This window comes from Miscanthus floridulus, chromosome 1, assembly GCF_019320115.1.
Source record: "Miscanthus floridulus cultivar M001 chromosome 1, ASM1932011v1, whole genome shotgun sequence".
NCBI lineage: Eukaryota > Viridiplantae > Streptophyta > Magnoliopsida > Poales > Poaceae > Miscanthus > Miscanthus floridulus.
In genome coordinates this window covers 26,273,563-26,291,130 of record NC_089580.1, presented here as the reverse complement: position 1 = coordinate 26,291,130, position 17,568 = coordinate 26,273,563, and positions in this window count along the sequence as shown.

Sequence of the window (17,568 nt, the reverse complement as noted above, 5' to 3'; positions counted from 1 at the left end):
AAAACCTACAAGATTTTGGTTGGTCATTCAGAGGTTGATCTTACCTTCAAATGGTTGTGGAAGAATTACTATCTGTCCAAACACAAGGTCTTCTTCTGGTTATTGATCAAAGACCAGCTAAGTACTTGGAATCTCTTAAGAAGGAAAAACAAGCACTTGGACTCATTTTTTCGAGAACGCGCTTGACATGTATTTCATTAAGGAGAAGATACAGTTTACAAAACGGCTAGCGGAACATCAATGGCGAGCTGCCGTTGATGAACGGCCGCCCCCTGACACCACCGCACCGCAGAGCTCGCAAGAGGTTGTAATTTACAGAAAAATGATTTGCGACGAGACTCTACGCAAGGCAATCCTGCTCTGCTCCTTGATGACGATGTCCCTCACGACATTGCTGACACGCCCGGCTATTGATCCCGCGGGTGTTCCATACCAAGACATTGTTTGTATTCATTGTGGCACTGCGTTGCGACGGTGAACATTCCGCGCTCAGTGGGACACCGACGCCGCGGCGTGACTCCGTCTCTTGGGCTCCGGCAACTTCTCATGCATGGCGGCACGCTTTGCTAAGGAGAGAGGCTCGGCAAAGGTCTCCCGGAACTTCTTGGCGATGGTGGCATCTGGCGTGACTTGGGCAGAACGGCAGACCCCGGAGCTCGAGGCTTCCACTTGTTCAACAGGACCTTCTTTGCCTGCTTCTCAGGATCGGGGTCGCGGCCTGCAGTTTTAGCCGCCAAATGTGCTTTGCAACCTGCTAGTAGAAGAATCCTCACAACATCTTTTCCTAGACTGTCACTTTGCAAGAATGTGCTGGGATATCATCAACCTTGATGTTTCAGTGGACTGCAATTTCCCAGAAGCCACATCTTTGCTCAAAGACTAGTTACAATCACAGTTCTTCATGGAGGCAATAATCCTCATGTGTTGGACAATCTGGACAGCTAGAAACGACCTCATTTTCAAAGGAATGAGATTCGATTTGCAGGATTGTCGAAGATTCCTCTTCAATGAATTGATACTTCTCTCCTACAGAGTGAAGTCAAGCCTCTCTGAGCTACTTCTGTCATGGATACAAACTCTGGGATAGTCAGCTTTCTTTTTCTTATCTTTTTTTTTTCTTTCTTTGTTTCTTAAGTTTTCCTCTACTTTGTTTGTGTAGCTTTAGCCGTTTTGTAGTCTCTTTAGACTTTTGGACTGGTTTCCTGTTTCGGTTTAATAAATCACTGTAGGGGACCAGGCCCCTCCATATTCCTAAAAAAAATATTATCTTTGCACAGTAAAAGTCTCCAAGTAGCAGGTTTGTGGTAGATGGTTGGATTGCAGAATCTCATTTTAGAATTCAAACGTTTGGATCTCATTCTCATTTTCTATAGGAGATTCAACAAGGTCTTATTCGAGTGGTAGTGCAAAGTTGGTTGGTTGTACCCCGGCAAAGAAAAGAAAATAAAAAAGGTCTACCACTCTATCGAGATGCACATTCAGGTATTTTTGTACCTTCTTTTTATCCAAAATTCTTGTGAAAAAGCCAGAGCCACGAAAAGCTTCCCAGAATATCTAAAGTTTCATATCCAAAGCATGCTATATGTATAGTGATTTGAAATGGTAGGACCTGCAATGAAGACGTATGACGAACCTAAACGAATTCGAAGAAATATAAGGTGCAGCATAATTTTGCATCATTATTTGTATTTCTAATGATTGTTTGCATTATAATAAGCATCCATGATTGTTTAGTGGACAAACATTTCGTCAACATGTACAGTGCTTTGCCATATCCTTTTCAGGGCACACAGGCTTCGTAGTTTACAGCCGTTCTCAAACTAAACACACGATAATTTGCTCTACTACCGTACCTCCAATAGCGCAGACCACAGAAGATGCTTTCAATTATCTGACCTACTTTCCTTGTCTGCGATAATATGCAGCCGAAGAGGATAAAATTGTTGTGCCTTTTTGGAAAGGACAGTGCACGATCGTGAAAGCTGTCAGCCTGTCACTGTCGATCTTACAGACACCAACGGTGGTTGATATCCAATCCAATGGTATCTTTTGTCAAGCTTTTCATGTGACTGGGCTTAATGCAATTCTTTTTCTCCTCTAATTAAACTATCTAAAGTTTCAGTAACAGCAGCACAGCACAAAGCGTTAGCGATAGAAACGTAAAACTCATGGAGGATTCTGGGCGTGTTTGGATTGCAGCCACAGCACGCCACGCCTAAACTGCGGCCGCTACACCAACCTTGTTGTTTGGTTCTCACAGAAGCGTTGGCCGCCACAGATTTTTAACTTGTCGTTTGCTCTTGCTGCTCGTCGTTTAGCGCGTGATAACTGTGGCGAGACTGTGGCGAGTGTGGCGCACTTTCTGGCCGCCACCGCCACACCGTGGCGTGGCCAGAACCCAGCAGGCGCTAAGTCGGATCGGATGGAATGCATTGTTTTTTCAATAGTACCACTTGCAGAGATGTGTTCAGTTTCTAGAATAAGGATAGGATATGTTACCGTTGCTATCTTGACTCTGATCACGGCCTCAGGTGAAACCAGGAATATTAGGTTGCCGACACAAAAAAAATAATGCGCATATATTATAGGATATAGTTTGGTTTCCATAAAAGTAGGATCAAATATTAGGGCAATTAAATTGCTACACATCAGCGTTCTCATACGCCGTCTCATACAGTGCCACGTAGGATTTTTGCTGATGTGGAGAAAAAAGAGGGGAGAGAGAAAGAGATCGTTGTTTCGCGTAACAACCACCTCATGAGATAAAATTTAGGACTATAAGGCAACTTAAACACCATTGTACAAGTGGTTGTTGTCATGCAACTCACAAATATTCCATTGTTGTATCCACAAATTATGGACTCTAGAATTACTACGAGACAACTTAAAAGACAATCTATTGTACTTGTTATCTCTTAAGTCATCTCATAATTATGTGGCACTGCATGAGACTACCTATGAGACAGTACCAATGCACTTGCCCTGATAAAAAAAACAAGAGCCTTCCCCTAGCAACAAGTGTACTTTCTATCCTTCTGTTGATGAGCTAGCAAAAGTAATTTTGTTGCCTTATTTTGTACTCCCTCTGTCCACAGAAGAATGTAGTTATTATTTTTTTAGAGTCAAACAGTTTCAACTTTGACTAGATTTATATAAAAAGTACTAACATATAAGATACAAATTAAGTACCATTAGAATAGTTATAGATATATTTTCATAATAAATTTATCTAAAGACATAAATGCTAATAATATTTACTATAAACTCGATCAAACTTGAGTCATTTTGACCCGCACGGATCTCATAATTGCATTATCTTATGGCCGGAGGGAGTAGTTTGAATCTTAGTTTGTTTTGGAAATTGTAACTTCAAATGGAATAAGATGAAGACAAACTTTATATAAAAATTAGGAAATGCTTCTTTTAGAGTGTGCCCGTGGAGAAGCCTCGTGTGTGCGTTGTGCTATCCATCCGATGATCAGGGGAATATCCAACAGTGAAGCTCCCAACCTTATCTGCTCCTAGCCTTATCCCTTCCGCACCCAAGCAACACTTCTTCTTACTTGTGCATCATCTCTCTTCTTATGCTTCAATTCATGCATTGAAGTTTCAATGGTTACCAATAGCGGCAAGGTGGGTCTTTCTCCTTCTCCCTCTCTTAGGGTTCGGAGTTGGGTTAGGGGGGTTATGTGTTCTCCTGACTATAAAGGATGCTTGGGGGAGGCTGTCGGTGGTAGCGACGAGATGAAGGTGGTAGGAGCATCGACTTAAGAAAGAGGAGAATGATGTTGTGGTTAGGGCTGGCGGTGGAGGCAGGGGCAAGTAGCCTCCTCAGTTTATTAGAGGGTGGGACACAATGGGGGGGAGAGGGGGAAGGTGGAAGGGGGGAAGGGGTGTAGGATCGAGAGGTGGCCAACTAGAGGGGGTGAATATTTGTTTCTAAAACTTAATTGTGGAAGCTAGCCAACTTAAATGCAGAATAAAACTAATGGTCTAGCCTGGACTACACCCATCTCACTAAGTTTGCTAGCATCCTAACAAGAGACTAAACAAGAGAGCAACTAGGGTGCCATGCTAGTAAGAGCTTATCTAAACAAGTCTAGTTAGCAAGGTCAAACAACCTAACCTACTAGAGAACAAGCTATCAACAGGGAGCTCTTACACATACTAGTGAAGAAATGGTAAACAAGCTACAAACTACATTAGTAAGTTGTAGCACTACGACAATATTAGTACAAGTAACAAGCTAGTGTTGGGATATGCAAACCACAATGGATAGGATGACCCAAATTTTTTTTGCATGGCTCGATGATTTGCCGGTCACTTAGTCCATGTTGAGGTGAGTTTTAGGATTATCGCTCCCCTTGCTTGTAGCACCTGGTTTTAAGAACAAAACCAGATACACACCATATGTGAGCCTAGGAAGTCAAATCTCACATATAGCTACAAATAAAGATAATATCAATAGACAATGCTTAATATATAATATACTTAGTATAAAGGACATAACCTTAGATAGCAAACAACGGAAAGACAACTCCAATCTTCGGGTGAACACTCCAATTCTATAGGGACAACTGACTGGTTGATTACAAACCTAATTCCTCCAAACTCTAGCAATTTGGTACCCATCTGGGGTTTTCCAAAGATTTAAAAAGTAAAGCAAGCATAAGTACATGCCGTACTCAACAAATATAACATGGGGTTCATGAGGCTCAAAAGATTGATACTGGTTTAACTGTGATTAGCTTTTAATTATCACAATTTTAGCATAGGAGTAGCAACAAGTTTATCACAAGCCCATATAAACACATGATTAGGTAAACATGAATAATGAATAGCATAAACAGTAATTATTAGTGAGCATTTTTATCATCAGTATCATCCGTGTTCATCATCTATTCTGTAAGGGTCTAAGGCCGCTCGTGACTATGAGCATAGCTGATATACCAATTTTATACTCTGCAGAGGTTGTACACTTTTACTGTAAGTCGTGATTTACCCTTTCGTCCAAGGTGGCCAACCTCTTGACCCACTACCAAGGAAGGTCGATAGGGTTCACTATGAAGCCTTTCAAAGGTTTGTCTAACAAGTTAGGACCGCTAGGTTTCCCAATCAATAAGCATAAACTCCCCTCCAAGGAGTGACTGACAAAAGACCAAGAAACAAAAATGCACTCAACCTGGCAGGCAAAGGTCATACCTATCGGAGCCCCTCTTACGCCATAAAGGTAACCACTAACAAGCTAGAAAAAGGTCCTCATATTAAGCTAAAGCCAGAGCCATGTAACCCTCATAGCTATACTGTAAGTCTCGGATGTTCGCTTACAGATAAGTCCTTAGGGAGAAGAATCTAGAGCACCATAAAATAGCTCAATGCTCTAGCCCCCTGATTCCATGTTGTTAAAAAGCATCTTTTAGTGTTTATTGCATACACCATTAGTCAAGTTACAAGATCATGGTTTCAGTTTGAGCACTAGCATCATATTGCCCAATGCATAAACCCATAGGAATCAAGGTACAAGATAACAAAGTACTAGGAAATCCTTAGTGGTAATTAATGTAGACACATGCAGCATGAATTAAATTATTAAAGCGAATAGGACAACAAGGATGATCTAATGCTATACTTGCCTTAAACTCTGATTCTTCTTCAAGTCCAAAACTTCAAAGGAACTCCTTCTTGATCAACACATAAAGCTCACCGACTAGACAAGATCATAAAGCACCACATAAGCATCCATGCAATCATACACGAAGCAAAACAATAGAACTAAATTAGAACCATACACCAAATATAATAATCAACAAGTAAAAAGGTTTTAAAGATGTTCTACATGTTATTACGAACACATAGACGCGAAAAGCACTCTAATCGGAGCTATAATGAAGAAGTTATGAATTAAACAAGATTTCTTTTGATAAAATAATAGATTAAATTTAACCTCAAATTTCAAAAGTTGAAAACATGCTTAATAATAAGATAAACATGTAGATTACACAATTATGAATCTAACACAACTTGAACGGGTCAAAACGGAGTTAAAACGTAGAAGTTATAGCCTAAAGAAAATAGTGGCAAAACTGTAAATAGATGAAAACATATTTTGGATCTAACAGAAGAAACTACATTTTCAAAAATAGAAAACCTATTCTAGAAAATACGTCATGGACCGCGGGTTAGAACATAGAAACTTGTGGGGGCTCTTTTGCAAGGTGGCCGACCGAAACGGTATCACGTGATATCGGCCGTTGGATTGGTGATGGATGATTTAGAACAAATCGAGAGGGGGAAAGCTGCCGACAACGAGCTTGGCGGCGATAGCGCCATGGCCAGAGATGGGAAAGCTCGTCAGAGCTCTTGGAGAAGGGCCTATGGGCTACGGTATTGCACGGGAAAGGCACCAGAAGATAGAGAAGGAAATGGCGAATCCAACCAAGCATCTTACGGAGATGCGGAGCGGACGGAGGCAGCGCTGTGCTTGGCGAGGCGATGACAGACGACGACGCTAGGGTTGTGGCTCGGCGTGGTGACTCAGCGAGATAGGAGCTTGCTCTAAGGCTCAGGATGGAAGCGGCACGATGCGGGCGCCCGGTATTTATGGCCGGGAGCAGCTTGGGGCGCAAGGCAAGGATGAGGCATGGCCGACGCAGAGTCGGAGTCGGGCGGCGGCGGAGCAGAGTCCAGGTGGAAAACGCACGGGAGGTTGAAGACCCCGCTGATAGATGGGGCTAGGGTGGCAGCGAGACAAGGCGGGAGGAGCGGAGAACGGCGCGGCTATGCTGGGCCGGCCTGCTAGGCTGCTACGGCGCGAACTGGGCTGGCCTGCTAGAGAGAGGGGCGGGAACGGCCTACGACGGAGGGGAAAGGCCATGCGGGGGAGCAGGCCATGCGCTGGGCCATTGAGGACAGAGAGCACATGGGCCGCGGAGGAGAAGTGGGCTGCTCGGGCCAAAAGCCAAGAAAGGGAGAAGAAAAAAATAAAATTCATTTTCTATTTTCAAATCCATTTTCAAACCATTTCAAAAGCATTTGAAATTATTTTTGAATTTTGGACAAAACCACTCATCACAAAAATACAAATATACCAGCATGAATGCACCACAATGTTGCTACCTTATGATAAATTTTAATTTAATGATAATTTATTATTTACCTATGTTTTCATGAGCACAAAATACATAACTAAATCTTTTCATATCTATTTCGAAAAGAAACAAATTTTAGGCTGTTACAATTCTACTCCCTTAAGATGAATCTCGTCCTCAAGATTCAGACGATGGTGATCAAAGAGATGCAGATTCCCCGTCTTTGGCTTCTTCTTTACTTTGCATACCTATTATCCTTACTCCAAGTAACTTGTCAAACTTATTCCAAGATTCTGATATGTAATACAAACACCCCTCAAGTAACTCCAATTACTAGGTCACCTTTCCTTTTTAGTCCATACTATCAATTATTTTTCATAAAATATTCACCTTCCAACAGAGACTTCTTACTTTCTTGGTCTAAAGTAGGTTCTATTACCAACTTTAAAACATTAATGACTATATATGCTTAGGTTAAGCTGCTCAACTCTCAAGCACAATTCTAAGTCCATGGTGTCGTCCAAATCTTCTTAGCATAACTCTCCTTTGCTAAGGGCATCGACCACAACTCTGCTTCTCGAAGTGATAGCACTTTTCCAAGTCATAAAACCTTGATTGCTTCAATCCAACAATGATGTCACAAGCTCAAAACCATCTTAGTAAAGATGTCCTTTAGGTTCTTATGATCCACCTAGATGTCACTTTTATGCCCAAGTAGATAGTACCTCCATGCTCCACAATGGATGACTCTAGATCATACTTCAGATGTTCCATCTCATGCTTTCTTACATAAACCTCTACTTTTCTTCTTGCATAAGGACACATCCCACATCTTGGCAGGGTGCATCACAGTGGATATAAAGTTCTTGTCCTGATTTGGCAAAGCTAATACATAGGTTTTACTTCAACCTTTTTTTCTTTACTCCTTTCAATACTTAGCCGAGGTCTCTTGATCCGAACTTAAGACCTTCTCAAGTAGCACTGTCAATATCTTGATGATCTTGGTTAAACCTCCCTTGAACCTCTAATCAAATCTCATCTTTGAAAACCCTGAGTTTCTCTCACATCTTTGAGTGGGTTTCAATCACCTCACTAACTTTCTTGGTACCTTTTCTCCCTAATAACATATCCACATAGAGAACTCACTTGTTAGGCTTGATGTCACATCGATGTTTTCTGAGTCCACGTAGATCCAACTATAGATGTCTCATATCTCCTTCCAAAGGTGTTTGTTCCTCCAAAGGTTTCGATCCTGGGACCTGTGGGTTATGGGCCCACCACGCTTCTGTTGTGCAAACTCGAACGTATGATACTTCATCTTGCAATTTCTTCAACTTGGCTACCCCCTTAAGAAAAGATCAACTAGGGGACAAAAAGGGTAGCTTCCATATTCTTCTGAGTGAGTTAACTATCATAAAGACCTTCTGATATCCGAGAGAACTCATGTGCACATTTAAGAAGAAATAGTTTGATTTTCTTTCTTCCATTATTTTGAATTTTGGACAAAACCACTCATCACAAAAATACAAATGCACTAGCATGAATGCACCACAATGTTGCTACCTTATGATAAATTTTAATTTAATAAAAATTTGTTATTTACCTATGTTTTCATGAGCACAAAATACATAACTAAATCATTTCATATCTATTTCAAAAAGAAACAAATTTTAGGGTGTTACATTGCTAGACACCAAGCTAGCAAGCTTGGAGTACCCCTTGAGGTAGGCTCCAACATGAGCACTAAATTTGAGACGTTCGAATGAACTAGACACTTCAACAAGCCTCCAATTCACTAAAGATGTTCTTCGCCTTCCTCTAGCGCGGATGAGCTCAAAAGCCCCAAACAATGCCTTCTCTTGAGCACCACACAATCACCCGCTTCAATGGAGACACAATCTCCAAGCGGCAATGTTGCTGTAGACCAAGGGTGGCAGTAGAAGTTGGTGGTGCTGGTTTTTTTATCAACACATCGACGATGATGACCTTATCCATGTACATATGATGTGGTCCTGCCGAAGCATGCATGCAGAATGCTAAAATCCCACGCAACTGAGATTTTGTTATTCCCATAAAAATTTGTAGATCTACGACATTTATAATTTTTTACATTTGAAACTTTCTAATTTTGAAATAATTTATTTAGATCCCAAATAATAGACTAATGTTTTAGAAAAAAAAACATAAAAGGGCAAAGTCCATTTTTCACCCTCGAACCTTCAGTGGTTAGATTTTCAACCTTAAACTACGAAATTGGGTAACAAACAGGGGCGGATCCAACGGTGGGGCAGGGGGGGCTCGAGCCCCCCCTACCCATACCGGAGCAGTGGAACCTCCTATGGAGTCCTCATAAATTTTTAGGTAAAGTTCTATAGTGTAGAGGGGCTGAGAGCAGCAGTGTTGTTCAGCCCCCCTGAAATATTTCCTGGATCCGCCGCTGGTAACAAACACCCTCCAATTATCAAAATGAATAAATTAGGTCCTCGTCTTGGTTTAAAAAGTGCTTTTCTATTTTGTAAAAATAATAAAAATATGAACACCTATCTAAAAATTCTTAAATAATTTATTTTAAATCAGAAAAATATGAAACTAGTACTAATTTTTGTTCTAAACATGTTCTCTACTTGTTTGTGGTCATATAGGTATTTAGAATTTCTTTATTTCTATTTCTATTGCTTTATTGCTCATAGTTGCACTCAGTATTTATTTAAAACAAGTAAGAATTGAATAACTCTAAATATAGCACTAATGGATATGTGTCATTTTTAGAAGAAAACTGGAGCTAGTTTCATAACTTTTAATATGTAAAATAAATTAATTATTAATTTTAGAAACTAGCCTGATTATTATTTAGGAAATAGAAAACCAACTTTAAAACCAGCCACATGATCAAATTTGTTCGGTTTCGACGGTGGGAGGGGGTGTGTCATCCATTTCATAGTTACGTGTTACGTTCAAGGTTGAAAGTCAAATTATTGGGCAAGTTTAAATGTGAAAAATAAACTGTACCCTAATAAAAACCTTTCTATTATATCAGCAATGAAGTATATGTTATATTTGTCAACCCACATGACATATGTAACACTCAAGAGAAAGATAGAGTACCTCAACAACTTAATTGTGTGCTAATGCTTTGATGAGGGCGTCAGTTCGGGAGTGTTCGTCCCAACGCATTGTCACACCTGGTTTTAAGGATAAAATAGAATGCATAATCTTATTTGTGCTAAGAGAACAGTCACACACATAAGCCAATAAATTATAGATAGTATCATCACGAGTGTTTATTACATCACATATAATAAGACAAAGTCTTTACATAAATGTAGCAGAAGTATAAAGAAAAATCTCTCATGGGAGCTCCATATCATAGGGACATCAACTGGTTGACCGCAAGTCTAGTAATTCTTAGGAAAGTTATCATTACCATAGCCATCTGTTACCCATCTAGGATTTTTATCCAAATAAAAAAATAAACAAGCGTAAGTACGTGTCGTACTCAACAAGTGTGACATGGGGTTCATGAGGCTCAAAAAGGGCTTAACACGGTTTAATAGCATTCAGCTTTTAGTTATCACAATTTTAGCATAAGAGTAGCAACAAGTTGTTTTAATCTCAAAGTAAAACATATGATCAATGTAAACATGAATAATAAAATGCATAAACGGATAATTCTTAGTGATCATCTATTCCATAAGGGTCAAAGGCCGCTCGTGACTGTGAGCACGACTGATATACCGGTTTTACACTCTTTAGAGGTTGTACATTTTTACTATGAGTCGTGATACCCATATGCTCGGGTTTATAACTCCCAAAACACTTACAAGATGAGCATACAGGGTTTACTATAAAGCCTTTCAAAAGTTTGTCTAACAAGTTAGGGCCATTAGATTCACTCGGCAAATAGATGTAGAGCCGTCCTTCCCGATGGCACAATGATGCATAGCCTATACACAAGGGGACAGAGGCCGCACTATACCCGATTCATCAAGTCATTCTTACGCCAATAAAGGTAACCACTAACAAGCTATAAAAAGGTCATCATACTAAGCTAAAGCTAGAGCCATGTAGCCCTTATAGTTATGCTGTAAGTCCCGGATGTTCGCTTACAGATAAGTTCTTAGGAAGAGAAATCTGAAGCATTTAGAAAGTAGCTAAATACTCTAGTCCACTGTTTCTAAGTTGCTTAAAAATCATGTTTTAATGTTTATTACATATACCATTAGTCAAGTTACAAGATCATGGTTTAGTTAAGCACTAGCAAAGCTACCCAATGCATATCCCATAGGAGACAATATTTAAGTTCAATTCTAGGGAATCTCTATCAAGATGACACATGCAATATGAATTAAATGTATTAAAGTTGATAGGAAACAAGCATAATCCCATACTATACTTGCCTTGAACAAAGTGTTCCTGCTGATCCTGCTCGTCAAAGTAGTACTCCTGATCACCCACGAATTGCTCACCATCTATACTCGATAATCACAGCAACACACAAGCACCCAGAAGCAATCATCCATAGCAAACAATGACTATAAATTAGAATAGTACACCAACAACATAAAATCAAGATGAAAAGTTTGTAAAACGAATCTACGTCTCGCTATGAACACACTGACGAGAAGATCACAAAAATCAGAGCTAAAACGAAGAAGTTATGAATTAAACAAGATTTCCTTTAATAAAATAACATATTAAATCCAACCTCGAATTTTAAAAGTTGAAAACATACTTAACAGTAGTATGAACATGTAGATTACGCAATTACGAACCGAACGCAACTTGAATGGATCAAATCGGAGTTAAAACGAATATTTTATGGCCTAAATAAGGCTAGTGGCAGAACTGTAAATAGATGAAAGCGTACTTTATATCTAACCAAAGAAACTACGCTTTCTTAAAAAGAAAACGTATTCTAGGGATACGCTTTGGACCGCAGGTTTGAACTTAGAAAATTGCAAGGGCTCTTTTGCAAAATGGCCGGCCAAATCGGTATTGTGTGATTCGAGCCGTTGGATCGTGACTGGTTGGCTCAGATCAGATAGGAGGGGGAGAGACTGTCGGCGGTGAGCTGGCAGTGGCGCCATGGCTGGAGATGGGCGACGCACGTAACACGGTCTACGGCTACGATTGGATGAATCGAGGGCACGGGTAGAAAGAGCAGAACAAGGCAAATTCAACCAGGCCACTTACAGCGGTCGACGACAAAGGGAAATGGCGTGGCTCAGCAGGTGGACGATGATGGTGATGCTAGGGTTTGTTGTGGCGTGGCTACTCAGCGCGTCGGCTATGGCTCGGAAGCAAGATAGGGAGGCGGCGCGCGGTGCAGGCCACTATTTATGGCGGCGGGTGGCTTGGGTGGCACGACAAGGGCGATGCGTGGTAGCGGCGGGGTCGGAGGCAGCGGTAGACTCCAGTTCGGTAATGCTGTGGGGAAGAAGACGTTGTCGCATGGGACCGGCTGGTCATCGTCACGCGGGGGAAGAAAAGAGAACGGCGCGGTGACGGGCTGTTCAGCTGGGCCGGCCTGCTACGGAAAGAATGGGCCGCCTGCGGGGAAAGAAGAAACAGGCCGCGCAGAAGGAAAACCGGGCTGCGCGGGAAAGCCTAGAGCAGGCCACGGCAGGAGAGAAGGCTGAGTTGAGCCAGATCCAAGAGAGGGAGAAGAGAGAAAATAAAATTCCTTTTCTAATTTTCTCAACACAATTTCATATCCAATTTAAATCCAAATTTAAATCCTTTTGTAAATTTTGATCAAGCCAACGCATCATAAATAAAATATGCAGCAGCATGTATGCACATACATATATGTAGACCTTATATTTAATTTTAATTTTAACAAAGTTTTAATTTTTCTAAATTTAAATGCTCACAAAAGGCATAATTAAATCATTTTCTTCTATTTTAAATCATGCAAATTTTAGGGTGTTACACGCCATTTCCTGGACCTGCGCAGCGACTGGGCCCAACAGGCAACGGGCCTCCTCCATCTACGCTCTCTCCTCCATCTCTACACAGCGACAGCTGGCAAATCCCCTACTCACCGCACCGTCCGCCTGCCCCAAGCCGCCTCACTGCCGCGCGGCACCCCATCCCGTGTGGCATCGCGCCATGCCCCGCCCCCACCCCTACGCATCATGCCCATCCCCTGCTATCGTGCGCCATGCCTCGTCCCCCGCCGCGTCGAGGTGCCGCCGACGCCGCTGTTCCCCTGGCCGTTGGAAGAGCTTCATGTGACGCTGCCCCGCTAGCAAGTTATCTGTGCCGCTGCCGGCACCGATGAGCTCCATATGCCGCCATCGACCTTCGTGCTGGCATCGAGCTCCACAACGATGAGCCTCCATTCCTCCTAGCCGCAAAGTGACATTGTGTTGAAAGCGCATGTTACAAGCCTATGTTTTAAGTGTTTCACATGTCTCATCTGGATGTTGCATGTGTTTCATCTGGATGTTGCAAAAATAGACCGGGATGTTGCACATGTTGCACTATTACACGTATGTTGCAAATGTATGTTCCAGATGTTTCATCTGTTTTTTCAAACGTATGTTGCAAGTGTGTTTATTTGGATGTTACATATGTTGCAAGTGTTTTTATCTCGATGTTGCATATGTTTTGCAATGGCTTTTCATGTGTTTTCAGGTGTTTTTGCAAGTGTTTTATCTGTCTACGGACGTATGTTGCAAATGTTTCACCTAGATGCTTCAAAAATAGTTCGGGTGTTGCACATGTTGCAATGACGCTGGTGGCTGACGAACAACGGCTTGTCGTAGGGCTTCGGCTCGTATCTCGTGCGGCGCGCCTCGTCCTCTCCTCTCCCTCCCCTCCCCTCCCTTCCCTTCCCTCCGTCTCGCCTCGGTGTTGGCGTTGACGTTGGGGTGGGGGTCGTCGAGGGTTCTACGTTTCGGACGTAGGCGCTGGCGTGGGATGGGATGCAGAGTGCGGGGGCGTGGAATGCGATATGGGCGCAGGTGTGGTAGTAGCGTCCAGACGAGTTCTGCGGGCCGGACATCCGGGCGCTAGCCCCTCCCTTAATTATGTGTAAAATTTTGTAATAAATATGTGCTTATATATGTTAGAGATTAGGTTTATGTAGAAGGGATTGGTTGATCGGTAACACACTGAACTGGTTGTCGTTTTACCTTTTCTTCAGGCTTCGCCGCCGCCACTGATCGATATTGTGATTTGTGAGGACTGAGTGACGTGAGGAGACTTCGCTGCTGAATGGATTCCACCATATGAAAGATATACAGCCTGTTCGCTTGCTCGTAAACGATCGTAAATTTTCAGCCAGGAACAGTGTTTTTCTCTCACACCAAACCAGCCAGCAGTAAATAATCCACGATCGTTTACGGTCTCCCGAACAGGCCGATAGTCATAATGATATCCGGTCCCTCACGTGGTTACAGCCATATATATGCCCATATATAGGTAAAGTGGCCACTATTTTTATTAGACAATTGATTACTGCATTGGGTGGCCATCATACAGAAAATTAAGCCTCAACTAACAGATTGTGACACTACTACTAACAGATTGTGTTGTGACACGTCGCCGAAGATTAATGTGTGGTGCCGCCGAGCCGTGAGCCCGTCTGCCCGTGATAGCTACGTTTGCACGGAACGGAAGTCCACTATTGGCCAGTCTGTGCATGAGACAGCGGTGGTGGAATATACATGCAGCTACTGTGTGCAACTGATAAGGGAGATGGGAGATGGGAGATGGGAGATGCATGAGCCGTGTGAGGTCATGTGGTCGGCTTGAGGCAGCGTATGTATGCAGTGGCCGAGAATATCTTGTACTGGCGGTCGAGTGAGTGGCTAGAAGTAGAACTGAACATCTATGGTGGCCGACAAATTAGATCTTCTTCTGGTGCTGCATACAACGGGAGCTTTAGAGGAAAATGGTTGGTCCACGAAATTGCCGTGGGAAAATGTAGCGAGTGATGTAAAATCGTCCTTGCTCATGGCTAAAATTGTTAATCCTCTAGCGCTTTGTTTTTTTCTCATGTGGAGCAAATAAACAGCTCGACTACTGATCATCTCGTTTCAAGCATTGATGTCTAAACAATGAAACAGATCCAGGAGGGAGGCTCGGGCAGTATACCCCAAAAGCCGCCGCCGCCGCCGCCACCCCTTACTACTCATCCCTACTTCCTTCGTCACCAGAGAAGCCGGTTGGAAGCCTAGCGGACTGCAAGGATAGCGGTGGAGGGGCCATCTCTTCTGGTGGTATCCGGTTCGTGTGATTTGGCGGAGCTTCATGATGCAAACGTGGCATTTGAGCCATGCTGGTGGGTGACGTGTGGATCTGGCATGAGCTGGCCAGGGACGTTTAGATCTGATCCGCCAATGACCTTCGGCGACTTGTCTCGCAAGCTGGCAAGTTGGTGTCACAATGGTGGTCCATGTTATAAAACATGTTGCCAGCGGTTAGGATCTTTCCCTCTCCGTCTCTCATGATCAACATAGTAGATGAAAATAATAGAACAAGTAGACATAAGATAGGGAGACTTTTTCTTTATTCCTATGAAAATTGGTGATTATAACATAGAGGTCCCACGTATATATAGTCCTGTCAAGACTTAAGAGTTTGGTAAGAGTCCACATACAAACGGATTAGGATTAGGATTCCTCCTTCTCCTTTCCTTCTAGGATAGAGTCCGAATGTTTTACAACACTCCCCCTCGGGCGATTACCATGATATGCACATGCCTCATTAAAAACTTCATCCGAAAATCCAGCGGGTAAAAATAGTTCTTGAAGAAAAGAGTACATTGCATTCGTTAATTACATGTACATGTTGTTTCGTTAAAAACCTTGTGTGAGAAACCTTCAAGTAAAAACTCACATAGGGAAAAAGAGTGCAACATTTAACCTTCTTGGTCATGTATACTTTAGGATGTTCTGTTCTTCATGAATAGATTTTTATCTTCATGATCAATGCATAAACTTCAATGTTTTAGCAAAAACGATCTATTTGATCTTTGTAATTCTAGTGGTTTACCTTCAAGGTAGATTTAATAAAAATATGCTCCACCTCATAAAGCCAAAATTTGAACTTCATTGTTCAAACCATACTTTTCATAAATGTGTGCTTAATTAATGATATGCAACACCTAGTACTATATCTTTTAAAAAGTTGGCTCATAATTCTTCTATGAATTATATGGGTATAAACAAGAGCAACATGCTTTATGCATAATAACAAATTATTAGTTGTGCAAAACAAATAAATTTTATCCTTCAAGGTAATAAATTCTTTCAGAGGATTATGGGGGTAAATAAGTTATTATTCAATATCTTCTAGATAGTGTATCAAATTTATACTAGAGTTTGAATACTGATAATTTTTTCTTAGTGGATTTTCAAATTATATGTTCTACAAATCTTCAGGACTTTAATTGTATCACTAAATAATAAATCTAGTCTTGCATTTGGCATTAAGGGGATAATTCAATTGCTAAAATCATCATTATTCTTATACCTTCTATGATATTTAGAGGATATCAACACTTCATTGCTAGCTTTCAATATGCACTTTCTGAGTGTTCATATGACAACTTCACGGTGTTTAGAATTCCTCATTTTCTTTCACTCGGGTCTATATTCACTTCAGGGATTAATGGTGTTTATTCAAGAATCAACTGGTAAATCCTTCATGGATTAATTCCTTCAAAGATGTTCTCAATTTGGATGAATTATATTACTCTTCTATGAGATATATTCTCTACTGCATAGGAGATTATTATGAGATATACACAATCATAGTGTTATTCACTACAAAGTCATTCAATGACTCTATTCCTTCTGGGACATGCCCTTCTTGAGACTTCAATATTCATTCAGGAATATATTCTACCTTAGACTTCTTTAATACTTAGTATGAGATTTAGCCGGGACGTGAGCCTCCTCGCGGAGGTGTAGTACGCTGAGCCGGTCGGCGACGAAGTCCAGGCTTTCGAAGAGAAAGGCCTAGGATGGCTCGAAGATGGGTGGAACCCGCATCTCAACCGGTGGGGGAGCGGGAAGTTTGAGCGAGCCGAAGCGAATCGTATCGCCTGAGCCCGCTGCAACGAGGGTGGCAGAAAAGTGGGCCATCCGATGATCAAAAAGTGTTGAACGTACAACGTCCTCCCCACGGATGGCGCCAACTGTCGGTGCAGAAAGTGAGCAACACGTAAATATTTGTAGTTTTGCCATACGTCGTGATCGGAGGTGGTCTAGCACTCAATGACACAGGGTTTATACTGGTTCAGGCAACGTGCCCTACGTCCAGTTTGAGTCGGTCGGTGACTTTATTCCTGAGCCCAGGTGCTCGAAGTCTGCAGTGGGGTTACAAACGAGAAGGAGAAAGATGGGGTGTACAAGAGGTCCGGTCGGCTCCGGTCGGAAGGGCCGAGAGCGATAGGAGCTCCGCTATGGGCTAAGTGTTCAAGCGTGTGCCTGAGGTCCGAACCTGATGGTTCTGTGGTTGTGAGCTA